Source organism: Manis javanica, chromosome 9, assembly GCF_040802235.1.
Source record: "Manis javanica isolate MJ-LG chromosome 9, MJ_LKY, whole genome shotgun sequence".
Lineage (NCBI taxonomy): Eukaryota > Metazoa > Chordata > Mammalia > Pholidota > Manidae > Manis > Manis javanica.
Window position 1 is genome coordinate 32,346,308 of NC_133164.1, and position 12,441 is coordinate 32,358,748.

The window sequence follows — 12,441 nt, forward strand, 5'->3', positions numbered from 1 at the left end:
TGTATAATTGTGTATAAGTCTGTTAAGCTGGTGCTCGGAAAGAAGTTTCTGGAATTCTGATTGCAGGTATTACCAGTAATGATCAGGATATGCTTCTATTTCTAGAAAGTGTAAGAATAAAGACCTGGCCAATAATTTATTTGCCCTCAGAGTCCCCTCAAATGGAAGACCTTTTAAAAACCCAAAAAACTACTGAACTTAGAGATTCTTAGAAGTCATTTATTTTACCTCAGTGCCCACACAGACAGTACATGACACCTCACTGCTAGGTAATATCCAATCTTGCAGGCCTCAAAAGAAGGGGCTTCTACAGAGAAATACCTTTTGCCAACACACCGCAGCCCTCCCCGCCTCTGTACCTTAACTGTCCCAGGGCCTCAGTGCTCAGACTTCCCTAGATCTGGACACCAGGGTTCCACATAGGAAACCTTTCATACACTTGAGGAGTTTAGAATTATCTCGGACTCCTCATTCAGAGGAGAAATAATTCTTGTTCTTTTTGCCTTCCCTCAAAGGTATTAGCCTTCCAGTCTTTTATCACCATCATTTGCTCTCCCTTGGAATGTGTCCAAGTATTTCACAGGTCTCTAAATTTTGGGTACTTTGGACTAGAAGCCATGTTCTGACAAGTAAGAGGATGACCTCAAAGTTAACACAAAGTACATTTCATACATTCCTGGAGCATCGCGTTTGCTCTTGTAAACTGCAGTTGATTCAAAGCACATAATCTTTCATTCCATGCGACCCTTAGTTACTAACACTTCTAAAATGGAGCCGACATTTCCCATCTCAGAGTTGTGTGCCTTCTTTTTTCTCTCCAAATAGATGGGAGTAGACAAACACCCAGAGCCACCAAGAGAGGAGCAGATATATTCTATTTACAGAATATTGTGGATATTATGTTAGATGGCAAAGATGACAAAATATGAATAAATATGACACAAGTCAGGTAAGGCCTACTTGTTATATGGGACAAAGAAGGGTGGAACAAAATAGTGACAGACTGAAGTGTTTTTTAAAAAATTATTATTATAAAAGTGTCAGTATCATTTCCAAGAGTCTACTACGATATGATGGTTTACTGTGTGCAGTGCGATTCCACCCAGGAGGAGAGAGCCCACCCAGTGGGATGCGAGGTGGCCTTGGTGAGCTCTGAACTGGGAAAACTGGCTCCGTTCTAGCCACCAAAAGTAAATCCAGAGAAGTATACTTGAGAAGTATAGCCTGGATCTAGATAAATGTTTATTTTCATTAATGAACAAGGATGATTCACAATATTTTTGTTCATTTAGTTCAGTGATTCTTGACTGTTATTTTTCCCCTTTAATCTTCAAATTTGCTGCACAAGCTAGTTCCCTTCTACCTCTCCAGGCATCTCTGAGCACCTCCGCTCTCACGCTCCACTCTTGCCAGCCCTGGCGAACTCCCTTTATTTCCTTGGACAAACCATGCTTATTTCCCTCCATGCCCTCTGGCGATGCCCAGCCTTCTGTCTGGGCCATTCCTCCTTTTCTCTCTTATACACTGGCCTTTCAGTATCCAGTTGGTGTTAGTTCCCTTTGAAAGCCTTTTCTGGACTCCTGAGACTAGTCCAAGAACTCCTCATGAACTCCAGTGGTACCTGTCTCTTCCTTCCTAAAACGGACCCCAGTTTAATGCAATGGCTTGTGAATTTGTCTTCCTCCATAGGCTGTAAGAGCTGAGAGGGCAGGATCCCCCTCGTTCATCTTGTTTTTCATAATATGCCCCAAAACTGGCACAGTGTATGCATAACAGCAAATTCAATATATTTGTGAAATAAAAAACTACTGACACTTATTTTATATGAAGTAATCGATTACTGGGTGGGTAGTTCTTATAAGAGGTCACTTTGTACCTTTGTATCTGAGATTTTTTTCCTCCTGGCTAAAGGGGAGAGAGGCCTCCAGAGGTATTTTTGGGAGTCTCAGTGGCTGTAAGGGATAGTTGGGGGTGAGGCTGGCAGAGCCAGGGGTAGATCAAATACTGGGTAGAGCAAGTGCTGAGGACTATACACCACGCACATGCTGAGGGGTTATTTTCTTGTCACCCAGGAATGTGCAGGCAGTGTGTGCAGATCTCCACGTGACCTGCTGTGATGGAGAGTGGAAGATGCTGGGGTCCCCACCTCTTCTGCAGTGCCCGGACACTCTAATGGAACAGAGCAGCACAGAACACAGATCACGGGCCTGAGAGATGAAACCAGTGCTTGGTGACCTGGAGGCTTCCCTGGGTGTTGAGTGTTGGGTATAAAGAATTACTTTTTTTCACCAAAGCAGATGCAGTATGTGTCATAGCTCAGTCCCTGAGTCCTTCACTTATTTGTGAATCCCCCCAACACCACCAAGAGAGCAACCATCCCCCACAACTGGCCAATGTCTCTACAGCTTCAGCTCAAGTCTTCCAGGGTCCCATTCTCCTTGAGCCTGGCATTCGGGGCCTCCCAGCCATGCCTGGAGCTCTCCCCTGAAAGCTCCCACTGGGCTTCTACCCACTCCTCTGGATGGGACCCATACATACACCCTCCAATCTGCCCCAAGGTCTGCTTGGCTGACCCTTGGGCATAACTTTCCCAAGGCTAAGGGAAATACTTGGAACCAAGATCCCTGCTAAATAAAAACTAAGAAATGTTTACCCCAAAAAGGTTCAATTTCAGTAACAGCTCTTCTTACGGCACTGCAGGTACCCAGTCTAGGAGGGCCTAAGGGAATTCTGGGCACACACTTAGGGATGTTTATTATCCTGAGGTCCTTCTCTGGTGGCAGGAGAAGGAGAGATTAAAAATATGTTTTTTCTCAAATTCCTTAACTCTATAAGAAATAATCTATAAGGACTATTTGTCATCTCTTAATCCCAAACTGAATATGAAAATTTTGTTTTGGTTTAGGACTAGATGTGCTTTTAACCTTAAAATGTTAATATTTGATGATTCCTTCTGAGTATCTAGTATGAGTATATGGATGTGTCATTCGTTACCATGTCTGTTAATTGGTGCTTTTTAACTTCTCATGTAAAACCACTTGTGAGACTACATTTAATGCAGAAAACCTGCATAACTCCTTAAATTATGAAAATCTTATTCCTCAAAAGCCAATAATCCCAGGGCCCTATGAATTTATTATAAATATTAAGCTTTGACTAATGTAAGCTGATCCTACCAGATGAGATGTTGCTCCTGTCTTCCTCTCACAACATATCAGAACTACCAGTGACCGTCTGGATAAGCCCCAGTGGATGAAAGGGGCTTTGTGGGTGGGGGTGGGGGTGTTCCTTTGGAGGTTTGATGCTCAGCAGAACATGAGTCCTCTTCAGCTAGTCAGCTTGTCTACTGCAAGGACCTTGGTAGTTTAATAGGGGCTCTTACTCACTGGTTAGCATGTTTTTTAGCTGGGTATTTTGTGAGCCATATATTTCAGATTAAAAACCTGGGTTTTAGAAATGATGTTATATCAATTATTAAGGAATGCCAGTTATTTAAGGTTTTTACCATAATTTATATTTTTGGTAAGACAATTTGAGATCCATAAATACCACAGACAATATTTTTATTATAACAACACTATAAATTATTATAGTAAAAATGTCTCATTATAGAAGCTCAAATACACTTATGCATTATTTAAAACAAGAAAGAATATTTTGACAATTAATTTTTTCCTTTAACTGTCATTTTGTAAAACTAAAAGATACTGATTTTCACAAACTGATAATATACTCTAAACTCCAGATTGGGAGAGAATGTGTGTTTTATTTCTTTAATTAAGGGGTACATTAAAGCATGTAAAACCAACAAAATAATCCTTTCCATATTCCCAACACTTACTGGGATCTAGTGTCTAGCTACAACTTAAAATTCATCTGTGGACATCAGGGTTCTTATGAAGTGACAAAGTAGCTGAATGAAACAATCAAGTTAAAATGGTACATGTTTGCTTACTTAAAGGGTCCCAGACGATGCTAGTTGTGTTCTCCACGACAGAGTGGGGAATTGTCTGCTACAGATTCCCAAAGGCATGGCGATACTTCTTTGCACTGTCTAGTCTCCAAAAAAGAGTAAAAGGACAAAAGCTGACGGCTCTAAAATTCCCCAGCAGGAGAGTTCATATGAGCATTAGAAGCATCTGGTAAACTTTTGAGGGGCATATATTCACAGTGAGAACAACCTTGACCTACAGAATTCAGACTACTATTATATGCAATGGAAAGGGATAGAGAGCTTTGAAAGACTCATTAGTCACTTGGATGAGACCACTTGTTTAATAAGAGTCATTGCCTAGGACTGTGATTCCCAAATTTTAGTGGGCAAGAGAAATATCCAGAGAGCTTCTTTTGGAGTATGGCTGCACTAAATACTCTGATTCAAGAATGTGAGGAAGGGCCCAGGAATCTAAATATTAACAAACACTTCAGCAAATTCTGAGATAAATGCTCAGAGGCCCTTTTGAGAGGGACAAAACGGCGCCTTTCATGGGAAGTGATTTAAAATAACATCCCATGAGCACTTCACCCATCAAATTCAGCTCTAAATGGCTTCTGTGCCTCGACTGCAATTTAATGCTTCATTCCTGGGCATTCAAGAGTTACTTGTCAAAAATTCAGTGGACACTTCTCATTATTTCTCTACCATTTTTCTTTTCTTTTTCTAATTAAGGGATTTAAAGCTTCAAAGATTTCTACAAGATTTGTTCAGGAAAAAAAGAAAGCGTCAGAGAACGGTCCCCCATATCTATTCCCCCAGCCCCACTTACCTTGTGGCAGGTAGCCATCCTCACCCTTGTTAGCTGGTTGCTTTACATCTGCAATAGCGTCACTAAACAGCATTCCTGTATTTCCATCAGTAGTTTTTCCAGGTTTAGTCATCATCTCTTGACTTCCTTTCCTCCCCCACTCCCTCCTCACTTGAGCAACTTCCCCAGCCACCCACACCTATTCTCCCAATAATAATTTAGATTCCATAATTATTTCTGCACAGTTTTTGCTTCCTGGATCTAAGAATGGACTTATTTTATGTTTGCTTCATTTTCTATGTTTTTTTTAAATCACTTACTCTACTCCAAATGCTTTCCTGTTCTCTGTATTTCTTCTCAGTCTATTCTGATGCACCTGGTGCGGCATCCATTTTACTTTGTTAGAGACTCTCTCCGGGAGCTTCAGGACCTGCCCACCAACCCCCGAATGGATCGGTTTCTACACTGCTACACAGTTGTCAGCCTGGGAACCCCATCCGCAGTTTGCCCCTTCATTGTCCACGTTAGAACGCCTGCGCCCTTTATCATACGTCTTCTTCCGCCTTTGCTTTGCTCACTCATGTTGGAGGGACATATCCACAGCTTCCTGCAGGGAAGATGCCAAGACATTGATGATTTCACAGCATGCGTGTCTGATGTCTGAAAATGCCTTCATTCTAACCTGAAAGTCCTCCTTCCTCCTACTTCTATAGAGATCTTTTATACCTCATTCCTGAGTCCTTTGATGTTTCCGTGGCACAGAATGAATTTTGTGTATTTGTTTGTTTTTTGGCTTTTCATGTTGCCATTTAAAATGGAATTTTCAATTTGATATAATACAGCGTAATGTTAAATTTTAAAATATAATATTTATCATTATGTATTATATATGTATAACAACATGTATTATGAGTATAATTCTCATATTGTATGCGTATTTCCTTTCCAGTTTCCCAATTGTTTTGCTGTTATCTATTCTCATGTCAACTCCATCTTTATATGTTTGTCTTTTTTTAAAAAAAAACAACTTTATTTTATAAATTATCCAAAAGGAAGGATTCTGGGAGCAAGTGAAAGTCAGTATTATCTTCCCTCTACCATCTCTACCTGGAAGCAACATAGCTTATTCATCTATCACCTCTCAACAGTATTGAGCACACCCATGATTTCCTTCTTGAAATATCCTCTTCATTTTTGCTCCCAGGACAGAATTCCTCCTGGTGTTTTTCTTCTCTGGCAGCTCCTTTCCCATCACACTTAAAGGGCCCTCACTCTTCCCTAGATTGCAACTGTATGACTCCGCCAGTTCCAGGCTGAGGCCCTATTTTTTCAATCTTTACTCTCTTCTCAATCAACATTAAACCTTCCCTTGTTTCAAATACCATTTACTCACTGATGACTCCCAAATGTACATATTTAATTCTCTGGAGCTCTTTGTTACTCTCAACTTATATCACTCACTCTATATCTCACATGCACCTCGATTGCCCCCTTTCCTGAACCTGGATCATGACTCTTCCCCCTTTCTTGGTCTTAAGTTGGTCTTCATTTTAACACACAGCCCTGTACAGTGCCCCGCTGTTCAATCCAGAACGGGGGCCAGCAGTCGTCATTGGCACCTCCTTCTTCCACAAGTACCTTCTGTAGTACACCCATCACTAATTCCTGCAGGTTTTACTACCAAAGCATAGCTCAAACTTACCGTTCCTAAAAAAAACAAAACACTTTGCATTCCTGCCATGTACATCACCACCCAGCTGGGCATCTGGTAAATGTATAAGCTATTCAAATAGTCCTCTCACTGTCATTCTTGTTCTCTAAGCTCCTTATCACAGGGCAGCCAGGGTGGGCTTTTCAAACTACAGCTGATCACGTCATCTTTGTACTCTCTCCCAACCACACCCTTTACCCCCTCGATCCCTACCCTGTCTCCAGCTCTCTTTCAATAAACACCCAAGTTCTTAACATGCGCTGTGCTTCATTTCTACCCTCATCCAAGAGCACTGTCTGCTGTGCTTTCTTTACTCTTGTCACCACAGTGACCTGCTTTGAATTCCTCAGAAATGACAAGTTTCCTTCTGCCATAGGTCCATTGTCCATGCGCTTTCCTCTGGAGCAGTGCGTTTCTCCTGCCTCCACTTGCTTCATCAACTGGCACATTCAGCTCACATCTCATGTTTCCTGGAGTGCCTATTCTGACCCCACCCTGGATATCTTTGAAGTAGCTTCTCGCTTTCAGAAGAGTGTGCCACCATCATTCAGCACCTGTAACACAACTTTATACATTTATCTGGATTATTTTTAATAGTGCCTGTCTACTCCATTAGACTACATTATTGAAGAATATATAACATCACATTTGAGAGTATTTGAATTTGGTTTATTTCAGTATAATTTGGTATTCCTAAGAGCAATGAATAAAAATGGTTGGATGGCATTTCTGGTGTCCTACAGAGACAAAGAAGCTGTTTGTAGGTGATTTGCAGTCTTTCAAAGCGACACTTTCATAAACACTGTCCCTTAGCTATAAGAATATACCAATGAAAGCTGTGTCTCAAGAATGGGCATAAGCTTTCCAGTTGTATCAGTTTCCAGGGGCTGCCGTAACAGATCTGGGTGGCTGTGCCATTGCCATCTCTATACCCACCTTTTCATGACCTTCTCCTTTGTGTCTGTGTCTTCTCCTTTACTGTCTCTTTTAAGAAAAATGACCTTAGAATTTAGGTCTCATCTGGATAATCTAGGATGATCTCATCCTGAGATCTTTAATTTAATTATGTCCACAAAGACCCTTTTCCAAATCAGGTCGTGTTCACAGGTTCTTAGTACACATACCTTTTGGGGACCACCATTCAACCTATTGCCCAGGATGGTAACCTAAATGATCAAACACTAAAACTGTTGTTCTTAATGGGAGAGCCTGCGCCAAGAGAGAGTGAAAATCGGGAAAAAGTTATTTGGGCATGCCAATCTGCTGCAAGCTCAGCGGAGAAGGGGAGATGGAGTGCATATTTATGTGTGTGGTGTGATTTGACTGAGCTCCTCAGATTATCCTATTTCTCCAAGTTGAGAGCCTCTGATTTACAGAACAAGTCTTACTATCATCTGGATTTTGTATAAATTTTACTTGCTTATGGGGATCTTGGAAGCAGAGTACACTTTCACAAATTTTTAAGGTAATTCTTAAACACAGCAGAGAATGTCTAAAGTGAAGAAGCTTCTCCACCTTGCCACATGTAAGTGTGGCCTCTGGAACTCAGAAGGGCTACGAGCAAAGCAAAGGTTGTCATCATAGAAGACAAAGGCAGTCACATTAAAGAATAGGGAGCAGTTAGGTGGAAACCAGGGAAAATGGGTGCACACTCTTTTGTGGAAGATTTAGTTTAACTGTGAGAAAGAATTTAGTTCTCATTAAATAGTTTTAATTTGAATTGAATTATTAGTGAAAACCATCCAATCTATAAGTGATTTCCTTGAAATTTTGGTAGGCTTTTATCTGGCCATTGTGGCAAGTTGTGGTCTTGCTAAAGAGACAAGGACAGACCAAAGCTGTGCTGGGTCCATTGGTCACCAGTGTCAATATCACCCAGGAGTTTCACAGAAGTTCAGAATTTGAGACCTCCTCACAGACCCATTGAATCAGATCTGCGTATGAACAAGGTCCCCAGGTGATGCATATGCACATTCATGTTTGAGAAGCCCTGGACTAAATTCATGTTTTTTTCCTCTGCTTTTGTGAAAAAAACAAAGCAGGTTTTAAACCGCTCTATAGTTTGTGTGGATGTCTGCTCCTTGAATACGATCGTCAGCATTAATTAATCCCCCAGGGTGACCCCAGGTTCAGGGCCCAGCTCTCCCAGCTCTCAGGTTGGCCCAAGGTGGTCCTTCCAGGGTTTTGCATTGCCAACAGCTTCTAGAAGGAATGTTGCATCAGGCAATGAGGAGACTCCTTCCACAGGGGAGTGCTGAGGTTTTCTACTTTGTGGAGTTTCACCAAGCAGGAAACAGGAACCCATGCTTATTAAGAAATGCTAATATTAACTTCTTAGTGGAGCTCTTTTCCTTCTCTCATGCGCTGTATTACAGTTTTAAGTAACTTGGCTTTCATCCCAGTGTCTCACCAGTGTTTCTGAAAGCAGGCTGCCAGGCACCATGACCCATGCAATCCCATCACCTCTTCCTTTTAAAAATGGTTTTAGAATATAACGAAAGCCCACTCTTTCTGAGAACAACGGCTATGAAAGAAAGTTATAGGATTCAGTCCAGAATAACTGCATCCACCAACCTGGCTGTACTTGTTTTGTTTAGGAGCTGATCAAATCTGTATCATCATACAAACTTTTCTGCTTGCTTGGCCTTGTTTTAAAAACAATACCTTCTAACTGTTGGGACTAAATCCAATATTACACAACACAGAGGTGAGCCTTTTAGAAAGTATTGCTCAGTATAAACATGAACAGTGGAATTAAACCTCCAACAGTAAGCATTTTTGTCCTGAAGAATTGCTCAATAATTTTTCTGTAGTAGTCATAATTTTAATTAAAACATTTTAATCAGCATGTGCTTAGAGTCAGAGGTAGAATGCAGTTCTAAACAAATCCATGGGAGTGATAAAGTGACAAAGGTCTATTGAAGGTGGGTGGGTTCAAGGATGTTGTTTCATGCTTTGTTGAAACGAGAAACACCGCAAAAGTGAAAACAAGAAACGTTTTTGACTTAGAAAATTCTCTAGACCAAAGCTTTACTTGGAAAGATAATAACTGGAATAGAGTTTGCCATTTGCCACTTACTGTCTTTTAGATGTTTCTGAAAGAAAAGGACTTTCTGAAAAAATGAGCATTTCTTACTAAGGAACTAATAACTTCATTTAATACCATTTCTAGAAATACTAGAAATAAATTATGCCCACAAAACTGATTTTAGCCCTCTGATTAGATAATTAAAACTATACAGAAAAAAAAGATGTATTTTAAAAACTATTTTTTGAATTACCACATTCCACCTTAAAAAAAGAATCTCTATATATTAAAATGGGTCCCAGAACTGGTTTTGCAGCAAAGCAAAGAGAATAGAAGCCCACATTTTATTATCAGACGAAACTGGTTTGCATTCTCACTAAGCCATTGGCGAGTTGTTTGACCCTGGGCAAATTATCAGACCACTGTGGACTTCATGGACATTATTTAAAAAAGAGAAAGAGACAGAAGTAATATTATGACACACATAATACAATGGGACTGTTTTACAGATTAAGTGGGAAAAATGTATGTAATGTGCTTGGTAGAATGGCACTGAGTAAATGATCAATGTTGTCTACTATTTTGATCATTCACAATTCTTAAAAGACACAAAAGACAGTTTATTTTTAAGTCCACAAAATGTTAATAAATATATTTTAATAAACATGGTAGTCTGATTTCTGATAAAGAAGGTATATAATAATTTCTTCTAGACCTATGGGGGGGAAAAAAGCCATTTTCCATAAAGAAAGAAACAAACAACAAAACAGAAAAGCTACCTTCAAGCTGAATAAAAGACATTAAACTGAAACAGAATTCAGTAATTATATCCTTGTAGTTATATTTAATATAATTCAAGAACTTTATTTATAAAAATGAGGTACTCAGTAAATAAAAATTAAAAAATATGGATGGTTAATATATTTTCATCACTTACCATGTGCCAAACAGATTACACAGTTTAACTCAGTTAATCTTCACAAACAACTTTATGAGATAGGGACCCATTTTACAAATAAGGAAACCGAGTGGCACAAAAGGTGTGTAACTAGCCGAAGGCCTCACAGCTAATAGGGAATGGGGCAGTTTTCAAGACAAGCAACCAATTCTAGAGATTGTCCTTTACCCAGTGCTATGGCTGTGGGACTAAAATCTACAGATTAGTAATCAGAAATGCTTATCAAGCGATCAATCAATATCACAATTGACTAAACCCCAATATGTCTATCCTGACATTCAATTGCCTGAGCTTGATATATTTATATTTAAAAAAAATAACCTTGTTTCTGATTAAAGTAGGTAAAATTTGATTCCTCTCTCCTTATATTTATTTATTTTTGGTTTCCAGTTTTAGCTCTGGTTATAGTTCACTTCCTCCAGCTATCCCGTTTTCCATATCCACTCTCATAGCAGCGTTTCTCATATTCCAGCTTCATTGTTAGTCTGTGGTACTCCGTTACCCAGGCACTACCATGAGGTCTGACATGTGTTTGCTTTCTCATGCTTTATCCTGGCTCCTCACCTGGCATCTGAGGTTGCCCTCTGAGGATGCTGTTATGGGTTGAATTGTGTCCCCCCAAAAGATATGCTAAAGTCTTACCTCTAGCACCTCAGTATGTGACCTTGCTTGGAAATAGGGTCCTTGCAGATATAATTACTTAAAATGAGTTCTAATAATTCTGCACCCAATTACAATGTCTGGGGAAGAGTTTTCCCCACACCTCTAAACAATTCTCCAGATACTAGTTGGATGTCATGTAATTCTGACACTGCTGACCTGAAGAGAGCATCAGATTCCACAGGTTAAGGGTTCAGCCCCACAAGATTATCCTGCCTCCCACTTCAGGTCCCAATTTCAAGCCCAGGTTATCCTCTGTGCTTCTGACCAAACTTCTAAAAAGTGGAGAGTTCTAAAATCCCTCTTTGAGTTCAATTATTTTGCTAGAGCAGCTCACAGAATTCAGAGAAACATTTTACTTACTAGATCACCAGTTTATTATAAAAGGATCTCTCCAAGCTCTCTCTAAGCACTACTTTCCCCAAATCTCCTCTTATTCAACAGCCTAGACGCTCTCCTAACCTGTCCTTTTAGACTTTTTTTGAGGCTTCATTACATAGGCATGGCTAATTAAATCATTAGCAATTGTTGTCTGATTCAACCTCTAGCCCCAGTCACCTCCCCAGAGGTAGGGCTAGGGGTGGGACTGAAAGTTCCAGTAATCTAATCACAACTCTTCCTTCAACTCAACATCAGTGGCTCTCACCTCTATTCCATGGTAGCTATCACTAGGCAAGGCCATAGTTTTGATGCTATCATAATTCAATACCATTTCCAAAATCTTAAATTTTCAAATAACCCCTCCTTGAAATTCTCTGAATCTCTCATATTTAAAAAGAAAATGTTTCTATTATCTTTATTTCAAGCCCTCCACCATTTCCCAGAAGCTTGGAGAGCATCGCCTCCCCTTCTTTTCCTTCCCCTTATTGACTCATGACCTGTCCTTCACAAGAAGCTCAACCTTCATCTGAGATGCCCTAGGTGCCTTAGCTTTTATATTGGCCTCCGTTCTCTTTGGCTGCACCACTATTTTTCTGCCCATGCTTTCAGACATTTGACTGTTTCTGGAGGAAGCTGATCTATTATTTCCTGCATAAACTTATGTTTATCCAACTGAAACTGTGTATTCACTCTCAACATTCCTTTACATCATGACTTGATTCCTAGTCTTGTTCCAGGCTTCCTATAGGATCCTGAGAAATTTCTACAATTGTGCTTGAAGCACAAAAAAACAAATGTGCCCTGCCCTTGTGTATAAACTTGTATACCTCATCTTCAAATTTAAATATCCTTAATTTCCCTCTTCTTTTTCTGTTGAGGACATTTGGAAAGTATACACACATGACATAAATACATGCCAGTTCATTCACAGAGTGAAATGGACTCAGAAAGCATGGGC

At 40.0% G+C, this 12,441-nt stretch overlaps 1 long non-coding RNA gene across 1 annotated transcript in view; it reads left to right on the forward strand.

Moving 5' to 3' along the window:
* LOC140843510 (uncharacterized) overlaps positions 1–2,502 on the forward strand; it is a 221,666-nt gene extending 219,164 nt beyond the window's left edge. Inside the window, exons 4-5 of the long non-coding RNA XR_012121347.1 lie at positions 826–949; positions 2,073–2,502. This is a non-coding gene — a long non-coding RNA (uncharacterized lncRNA). The remainder of the gene's footprint in view (positions 1–825; positions 950–2,072) is intronic.
* The last annotated feature ends 9,939 nt before the right edge of the window (positions 2,503–12,441 follow it).